Here is a 7,500-nt window from a genome sequence, read left to right as displayed (position 1 = left end):
CGTCTGGAAAAGATTCAGATTCCATATTCCCTCCCTAACACTATCTACACAGTTTTCCCTCTCATGTAATGTACACTATTTTCCCAAAGTTGTTTGAAAGATGAGGCGAAGAATTGTAGTTAAGATCCGTAACGAAAAATATAACCCCGGTATAATGAAATGTATGATAGTGTCTAATACGTCATATGGTTTCCTTATCTGTTAATTATTCCTATCTTACATTTTCTATTGCTAAATATAGACAACACTTTGGGGGGAATTTATACACACTCCCAGCTTGATGTACCAGAGGGAGGGTGGTGGTCAGGTGGAGTATGGGGGAGGTCTGTCCTGGTGGTGTCCTGGGGGAGGAGAGGATCGTCCTGGTGGTGTCTGGGGAGGAAAGGATCGTCCTGGTGGTGTCCTGGGGGAGGAGAGGATCGTCCTGGTGGTGTCCTGGGGAGGAGAGGATCGTCCCTGGTGGTGTCCTGGGGAGGAGAGGATCGCTCCTTGTTGGTGTCCTGGGGGAGGAGAGGATCGTCCTGGTGGTGTCCTGGGGGAGGAGAGGATCGTCCTGGTGGTGTCCTGGGGAGGAGAGGATCGTCTTGGTGGTGTCCTGGGGGAGGAGAGGATCGTCCTGGTGGTGTCCTGGGGAGGAGAGGATCGTCTTGGTGGTGTCCTGGGGAGGAGAGGATCGTCCTGGTGGTGTCCTGGGGAGGAAAGGATCGTCCTGGTGGTGTCCTGGGGAGGAAAGGATCGTCCTGGTGGTGTCCTGGGGGAGGAAAGGATCGTCCTGGTGGTGTCCTGGGGAGGAGAGGATCGTCCTGGTGGTGTCCTGGGGGAGGAAAGGATCGTCCTGGTGGTGTCCTGGGGAGGAAAGGATCGTCCTGGTGGTGTCCTGGGGAGGAAAGGATCGTCCTGGTGGTGTCCTGGGGAGGAGAGGATCGTCCTGGTGGTGTGCTGGGGAGGCAGTTTGAGGCCCCAAGGTCCTCTAAGTCCTGTCCGCAGGTCCGCCAGGTGGTCCTGGAAGTGAGGAAATTTCGTGTCAGTAGGTCTACCAGGTGGTGCCTCTTAAGGCCGCCAGATGGTTCCTCTAGGAGCCGCCAGGTGGTGATCCCGTATAACCACCCGATGGTGCCCCTCAGGGCTGCCAGATGGTACACCCAGGACCGCTGGATGATGATTCCAAGGCCGCTGCCAGATGGTGCTTCCCAGGGCTGCCAGGTGGTGCGCTGGTGGGCTTGCGGGACACCACCTGGACGTGAGGTCTTGTGAAATCAGATAATTCCATCCAATTAACAGTCTGCCTTTTAAATTCAGCTCTGGAAACTAATTAGTCTTCTGTCTGATTACTCTATCAGATTGCTCGTGCCTTGCCACCCTCCAGCTATCAAGACCTGCACATTTATCTGTAGTTTAAGAAAACTGGATCTTACAAGGGAAGAAAAATATGAATATATAATGATGGGCAGCACTTGCTGGGCAACACATGTACTGGTGGAACGATTTGACAAGCCACCTTGCAAATTTGGAGACCATTATCATTATCATTATCATTCTTATCAATAATATTATTATTATTAATCTGATGCTGCGTGGATTAAGATCCAGCGTGCCTCTGGCTCACTTATGAGTACAAATTCTCCCCGTAATGTAAGGAAAGTAGCAGTAATCACATAGCTTACAGTATGACCTTTAGCTCAAACACCTTAAAACGCCACTAGGTTCACGTAGTTCATAGTATTAAGTATAACTTTAACTTTGCTCACGACGCTACTGGTGGGCTCACATGGTGCTCACATGACCAGTATGGACTCACACAGTGCTATCCCGTGCGTCACTTCGAAGGTTATATCATCGGTAGCAATAAGAAAAACCTCAGACATTTCGTCTTACCGTCAGGAGCTCTTTGAGTCTCCTTTATCAAGGCCTCCAAAGCAGTGTCCGTCACCAGTGATTGCTGTGTCTCCTTCATCTGTTTTACGTCACAAAGCTCCCCAGTCCTCCAGTGGCTGGAGCAACGCTCTGCTCCCCAGTCATACATTTGGTGGACCAGCGCCGCGTTCCCCGCTCCCCAGTCCTACACCTGATGACACAATAAATCCCAGACTGGCTTCTGAAAATTGAATTTCTTCCTCGATGCAAAGCAGGCAGAGGTGATCTCTCAACGCAAGCTGCTTACTAGAACAAAATATAAACGTTAACCATTTATGTTGTTATCTGAACACGTTTATAAAAGCATCTTTCTTGTTTATCAGATAAATGGTAGATACCACATGAGGACGTAAGGAAGGATGTCAGGAATATAAAGATCTCATCTCAGCTTGTGTAGTGTTCTCTTGGTAGGTAGTACGACATGTTGTGCAATAAAGCTATTGCAATGGAATGGTAATTCTTCACGAATAATTAAAAGTACAAATAACAATTCTCCCAGACGCATGTAATTGTCATCCACAGTTTATCCTGAAGAGAACCCATGCTCTTGATCACTCAAAAATTTGACAACCTTTCATATATATATATATATATATATATATATATATATATATATATATATATATATATATATATATATATATATATATATATATATATATATATATATATATCACATTTTACGCCATTACTAGAGCCATGACGTTGCATCAGTATTGGTCTAACTTGTCCTGGTTTGTTCACACTACACACACGTCCGTCTGATGTACTCCTGCATTATCGAGCGCAGGGACGGCCGCCTGTGTGGGTGAGGGCAATTACTGGCCAGGGTGGCTCGTGGTCCATCAGTATAAATCCCGTGTGACGTTATCTTTACTCCCCACACTCCTCACTGCCTACCTCACCTCCCTGATTGGCTTTTTTTATACTCGTGCGATATACGTGTATGTTGTTTATATCTTTGTATGATGTAGTGTTTGTGTACATCTCTTGTATAGTATATGTATGTATTGTTTGGATATTACAGTATGCATTGTCATTTTTTGTTCAGTTGTCTATATCCTAGAGAGAATGATACTTAGGTATGTAGTGATGCAAGGTAATAGAGTTAAGATAGGATGAAGTCTAGGATAGCATGGGTAGTGGGATAGGATGAGTTAGTAATATGATAGTTAGAACATTAGTAGGTGGTAAGAACATAACAGATCAGTAGGAAGAAAAGAATAAGACAATGTCTGAGGAAGAGAGAAAAAATTTTTTTTCGCAGAGAATCTTATATCTTCTAATTCTGCCGAAACTCTCCTTTTTTTCCACACAGTCAAGGACCCGGTATGTCCTCGCAATAACTGGCCCAGGCACCTCTTGGAAACAATACAGCGAGATGGTCACAAGATACCTGTTCGTATATAGATTACGTTTTAGTGGAATGAAATTTAAAGTGTATACGACACACAGAAAAGACGATTCCGTCATTCTTTTGCGAAACAAGACAAGTATTTCATCGAGGTGAGCCCTGCAAGTAATGAAACCTTTCCATTCATAGTTTTATCAGTGTATAAGTAAACAAGGATTGAATATAAAGATGAATGAACAGGATTGGTCATATGTGTGTTTGTGCTTATAGTCACATATTTGAGTGGAGAGAGTTCAGCACTCATGCGTCCCCATTCCGTGAAGCTTCAGAAATCGTTTGGCTAAGCTGGCTTACGTCGGGCACCAGCTCCGGTGTGCCGGCCCTCCCTCCTCTGGACCTTCTCTATACAATCTTTGTTTCTTCAGATGCATATTCTGCTTTAGGTTTCTTATATAGTAAAAGCTTCATTGTTCATTTCTATGTCCATGTACTTAAATGTAATTCTGATAGTAACCTGTAGATAATATTTGTCCTTAACGTGAGGTTATGGCAACAGGTTGTGTGCTGTCAACCTTCAAGACACTATTACACACATTCATTTAAAGTGTTTTCCAGAGACGGCTACTCATATCTAGATCTTTGATAGCTTTCTCTCATCGTAATCACTTTGCATTTGCTGTTCTCGAACTTTATTAACAATGTAGCAGACTAAGTCTGGGCTCTTCAAGTCAGTCTGTACGTTAAATGTAATCCTGGTTATTCCATACTTTTCATGCTTTTTGTATCATCAGCAAAGCTTATTCAAGTATAAATCCCGTCCTTATGGTTAGCCATTAACAAGATCAACAAGATCAACAGTGGCTCAAAGACAGAACCTTATGGTACGTTACTGGTTACCCAAATCCACTTAAAAAGTCTCTTGTGACGTGTGCTGTGTGTCATAATGCTTGCCTCCTCTCATCGCTCCTCAGCATAACGGTTTGATCCCAGTTCCTCTCACCGTCAATGCTCCCACAACACCTCAGTTTGCTGCAGTGAAATGATAGATATAAGAAATACTGCAGTCAGGAACCTCTCTGGAATCCCCTCTTCCGCTTCATTATGTAATAGGCCCGAAGAAACTGTAGTCCGTGAAAATATGTTTAAAAATTGAAAGTGTCTTGGTTGCGTGTGTCTGATGCAATTGCTGGTCTGTGTGTGTGTGCGTGTGTGTATGTGTGTACACTTGTCCACGTCTCGAAGAAATTCACACACATTCAGAAAATAATTATTTTCTAACAAATTGTGAGCATTTTAACCACGACAGTCATGGCCGAATATAAATTCTGACATTTTATTGGCTCATAATTCTACTTTAACACTTGCTTGTAAATTGCCTCAACTCTCTACCACGCGTTCGCTTCAGCAATCTTAATTATCAATCACTGCACATGAGCTCCAACTGACGGTCAACATTCCCCTCAAGAAAAATATCTCCGGTCCTGAATCACTCTGATAAGAAATTTTTGAGCCGAGGTTATATGAGAAAAGTCCGCCAACCAGCAGGAAATATGATGCATTCCTAGCTCTTCCCAGGAAGGCAAGCTTGTTGGGAAGTTAATTAAAAAGTGAAAGAAATTACACAGGAATTGGAGATGGTTTTCTGAATGTTTCTTATTTGCATCTATTCCTCCTCCCTTGGGTTTGTTTTCTGTGATCCAGTGGTCGTGGTGGAGGGCAAGGTTGGAGTAGATTATTTACAGTGATAATGTTGATAGTGGGACTAACCAGAGGTTACGGTGTGAACTATGTTGTATGCTCACTCAGTGTGAAATGATTGTTCGTGTCTTGTTGGATGTAGTTGTTCTCAACATGTAGATGGACTTTAACACAGAATCTTTATCTTGTATGTCAAACCTGTATGAATTTTTCCTCTCACATGTTACGACCCTTGAGCTCGATGGTACGGCACTTGAGTACAACAGCACGACCCTTGGGTAATGTATATATATATATATATATATATATATATATATATATATATATATATATATATATATATATATATATATATATATATATATATATATTTCTGTGTGTGTGTGTGTGTGTGTGTGTGTGTGTGTTGACGTTATGGGTGCAAAAGTTAAATTTAGTATTACAGTCGTGTAAAACCCATGAATATGAGCCACTTTAGAATGATGATTAACCAGTTCAGTATGAGAGTATTGTAAGGAGAAATCAGGTTAGCGGAGATATGATAATAGGCTAATGATATGAAATGATTCTGTCGATCGCTGTATTCTTTCTTTTTTTCTACGTGTCTTGTATATAACATTTTCATGATGCTTACTCACCAATTGCCAGCAAGTAATCTTATCCAAAATAGACCGAAATAACTCACTGAAATTAGTACAAATATATATTACTCTTATCAGAGCAGACCAGAGATCTCTTCGTATATATAAAAATCTCATCATAAATTTACAATACAATACGACCAAATGATCTGTAATCCATTTTAATTAAACCAATATTTACAGGGCTGGGCCGAGGCAAGGGTATTATTGGAAATACCTCCTCAGTGTGCTGCAAATGGGAAGGGAAGCCTTACGAAACCAAATTCTTTTGTGTGTGAAATAACAGTATATATATATATATATATACATATATATATATATATATATATATATATATATATATATATATATATATATATATATATATATATATATATATATATATATATATATTGGGAGGTGAGTTTGAATGGAGAAAAACTGGAGGAAGTGAAGTGTTTTAGATATCTGGGAGTGGATCTGTCAGCGGATGGAACCATGGAAGCGGAAGTGGATCATAGGGTGGGGGAGGGGGCGAAAATTTTGGGAGCCTTGAAAAATGTGTGGAAGTCGAGAACGTTATCTCGGAAAGCAAAAATGGGTATGTTTGAAGGAATAGTGGTTCCAACAATGTTGTATGGTTGCGAGGCGTGGGCTATGGATAGAGTTGTGCGCAGGAGGATGGATGTGCTGGAAATGAGATGTTTGAGGACAATGTGTGGTGTGAGGTGGTTTGATCGAGTAAGTAACGTAAGGGTAAGAGAGATGTGTGGAAATAAAAAGAGCGTGGTTGAGAGAGCAGAAGAGGGTGTTCTGAAATGGTTTGGGCACATGGAGAGAATGAGTGAGGAAAGATTGACCAAGAGGATATATGTGTCGGAGGTGGAGGGAACGAGGAGAAGAGGGAGACCAAATTGGAGGTGGAAAGATGGAGTGAAAAAGATTTTGTGTGATCGGGGCCTGAACATGCAGGAGGGTGTAAGGAGGGCAAGGAATAGAGTGAATTGGAGCGATGTGGTATACAGGGGTTGACGTGCTGTCAGTGGAGTGAATCAAGGCATGTGAAGCGTCTGGGGTAAACCATGGAAAGCTGTGTAGGTATGTATATTTGCGTGTGTGGACGTGTGTATGTACATGTGTATGGGGGGGGGCGGTTGGGCCATTTCTTTCGTCTGTTTCCTTGCGCTACCTCGCAAACGCGGGAGACAGCGACAAAGTATAAAAAAAAAAAAAAAAAAAAAAATATATATATATATATATATATATATATACACTGTTAGAAGGAGTGAAAAGTTTTTATCGAGGATGTAAGGCATGTGTGCGTGTAGGAAGAGAGGAAAGTGATTGGTTCTCAGTGAATGTAGGTTTGCGGCAGGGGTGTGTGATGTCTCCATGGTTGTTTAATTTGTTTATGGAAGGGGTTGTTAGGGAGGTGAATGCAAGAGTTTTGGAAAGAGGGGCAAGTATGAAGTCTGTTGGGGATGAGAGAGCTTGGGAAGTGAGTCAGTTGTTGTTCGCTGATGATACATCGCTGGTGGCTGATTCATGTGAGAAACTGCAGAAGCTGGTGACTGAGTTTGGTAAAGTGTGTGAAAGAAGAAAGTTAAGAGTAAATGTGAATAAGAGCAAGGTTATTAGGTACAATAGGGTTGAGGGTTAAGTCAATTGGGAGGTAAGTTTGAATGGAGAAAAACTGGAGGAAGTAAAGTGTTTTAGATATCTGGGAGTGGATCTGGCAGCGGATGGAACCATGGAAGCGGAAGTGGATCATAGGGTGGGGGAGGGGGCGAAAATTCTGGGAGCCTTGAAGAATGTGTGGAAGTCGAGAACATTATCTCGGAAAGCAAAAATGGGTATGTTTGAAGGAATAGTGGTTCCAACAATGTTGTATGGTTGCGAGGCGTGGGCTATGGA

The sequence above is a fragment of the Panulirus ornatus genome, chromosome 56, assembly GCF_036320965.1.
Source record: "Panulirus ornatus isolate Po-2019 chromosome 56, ASM3632096v1, whole genome shotgun sequence".
Lineage (NCBI taxonomy): Eukaryota > Metazoa > Arthropoda > Malacostraca > Decapoda > Palinuridae > Panulirus > Panulirus ornatus.
Note: the sequence above shows the minus strand (reverse complement) of the source record.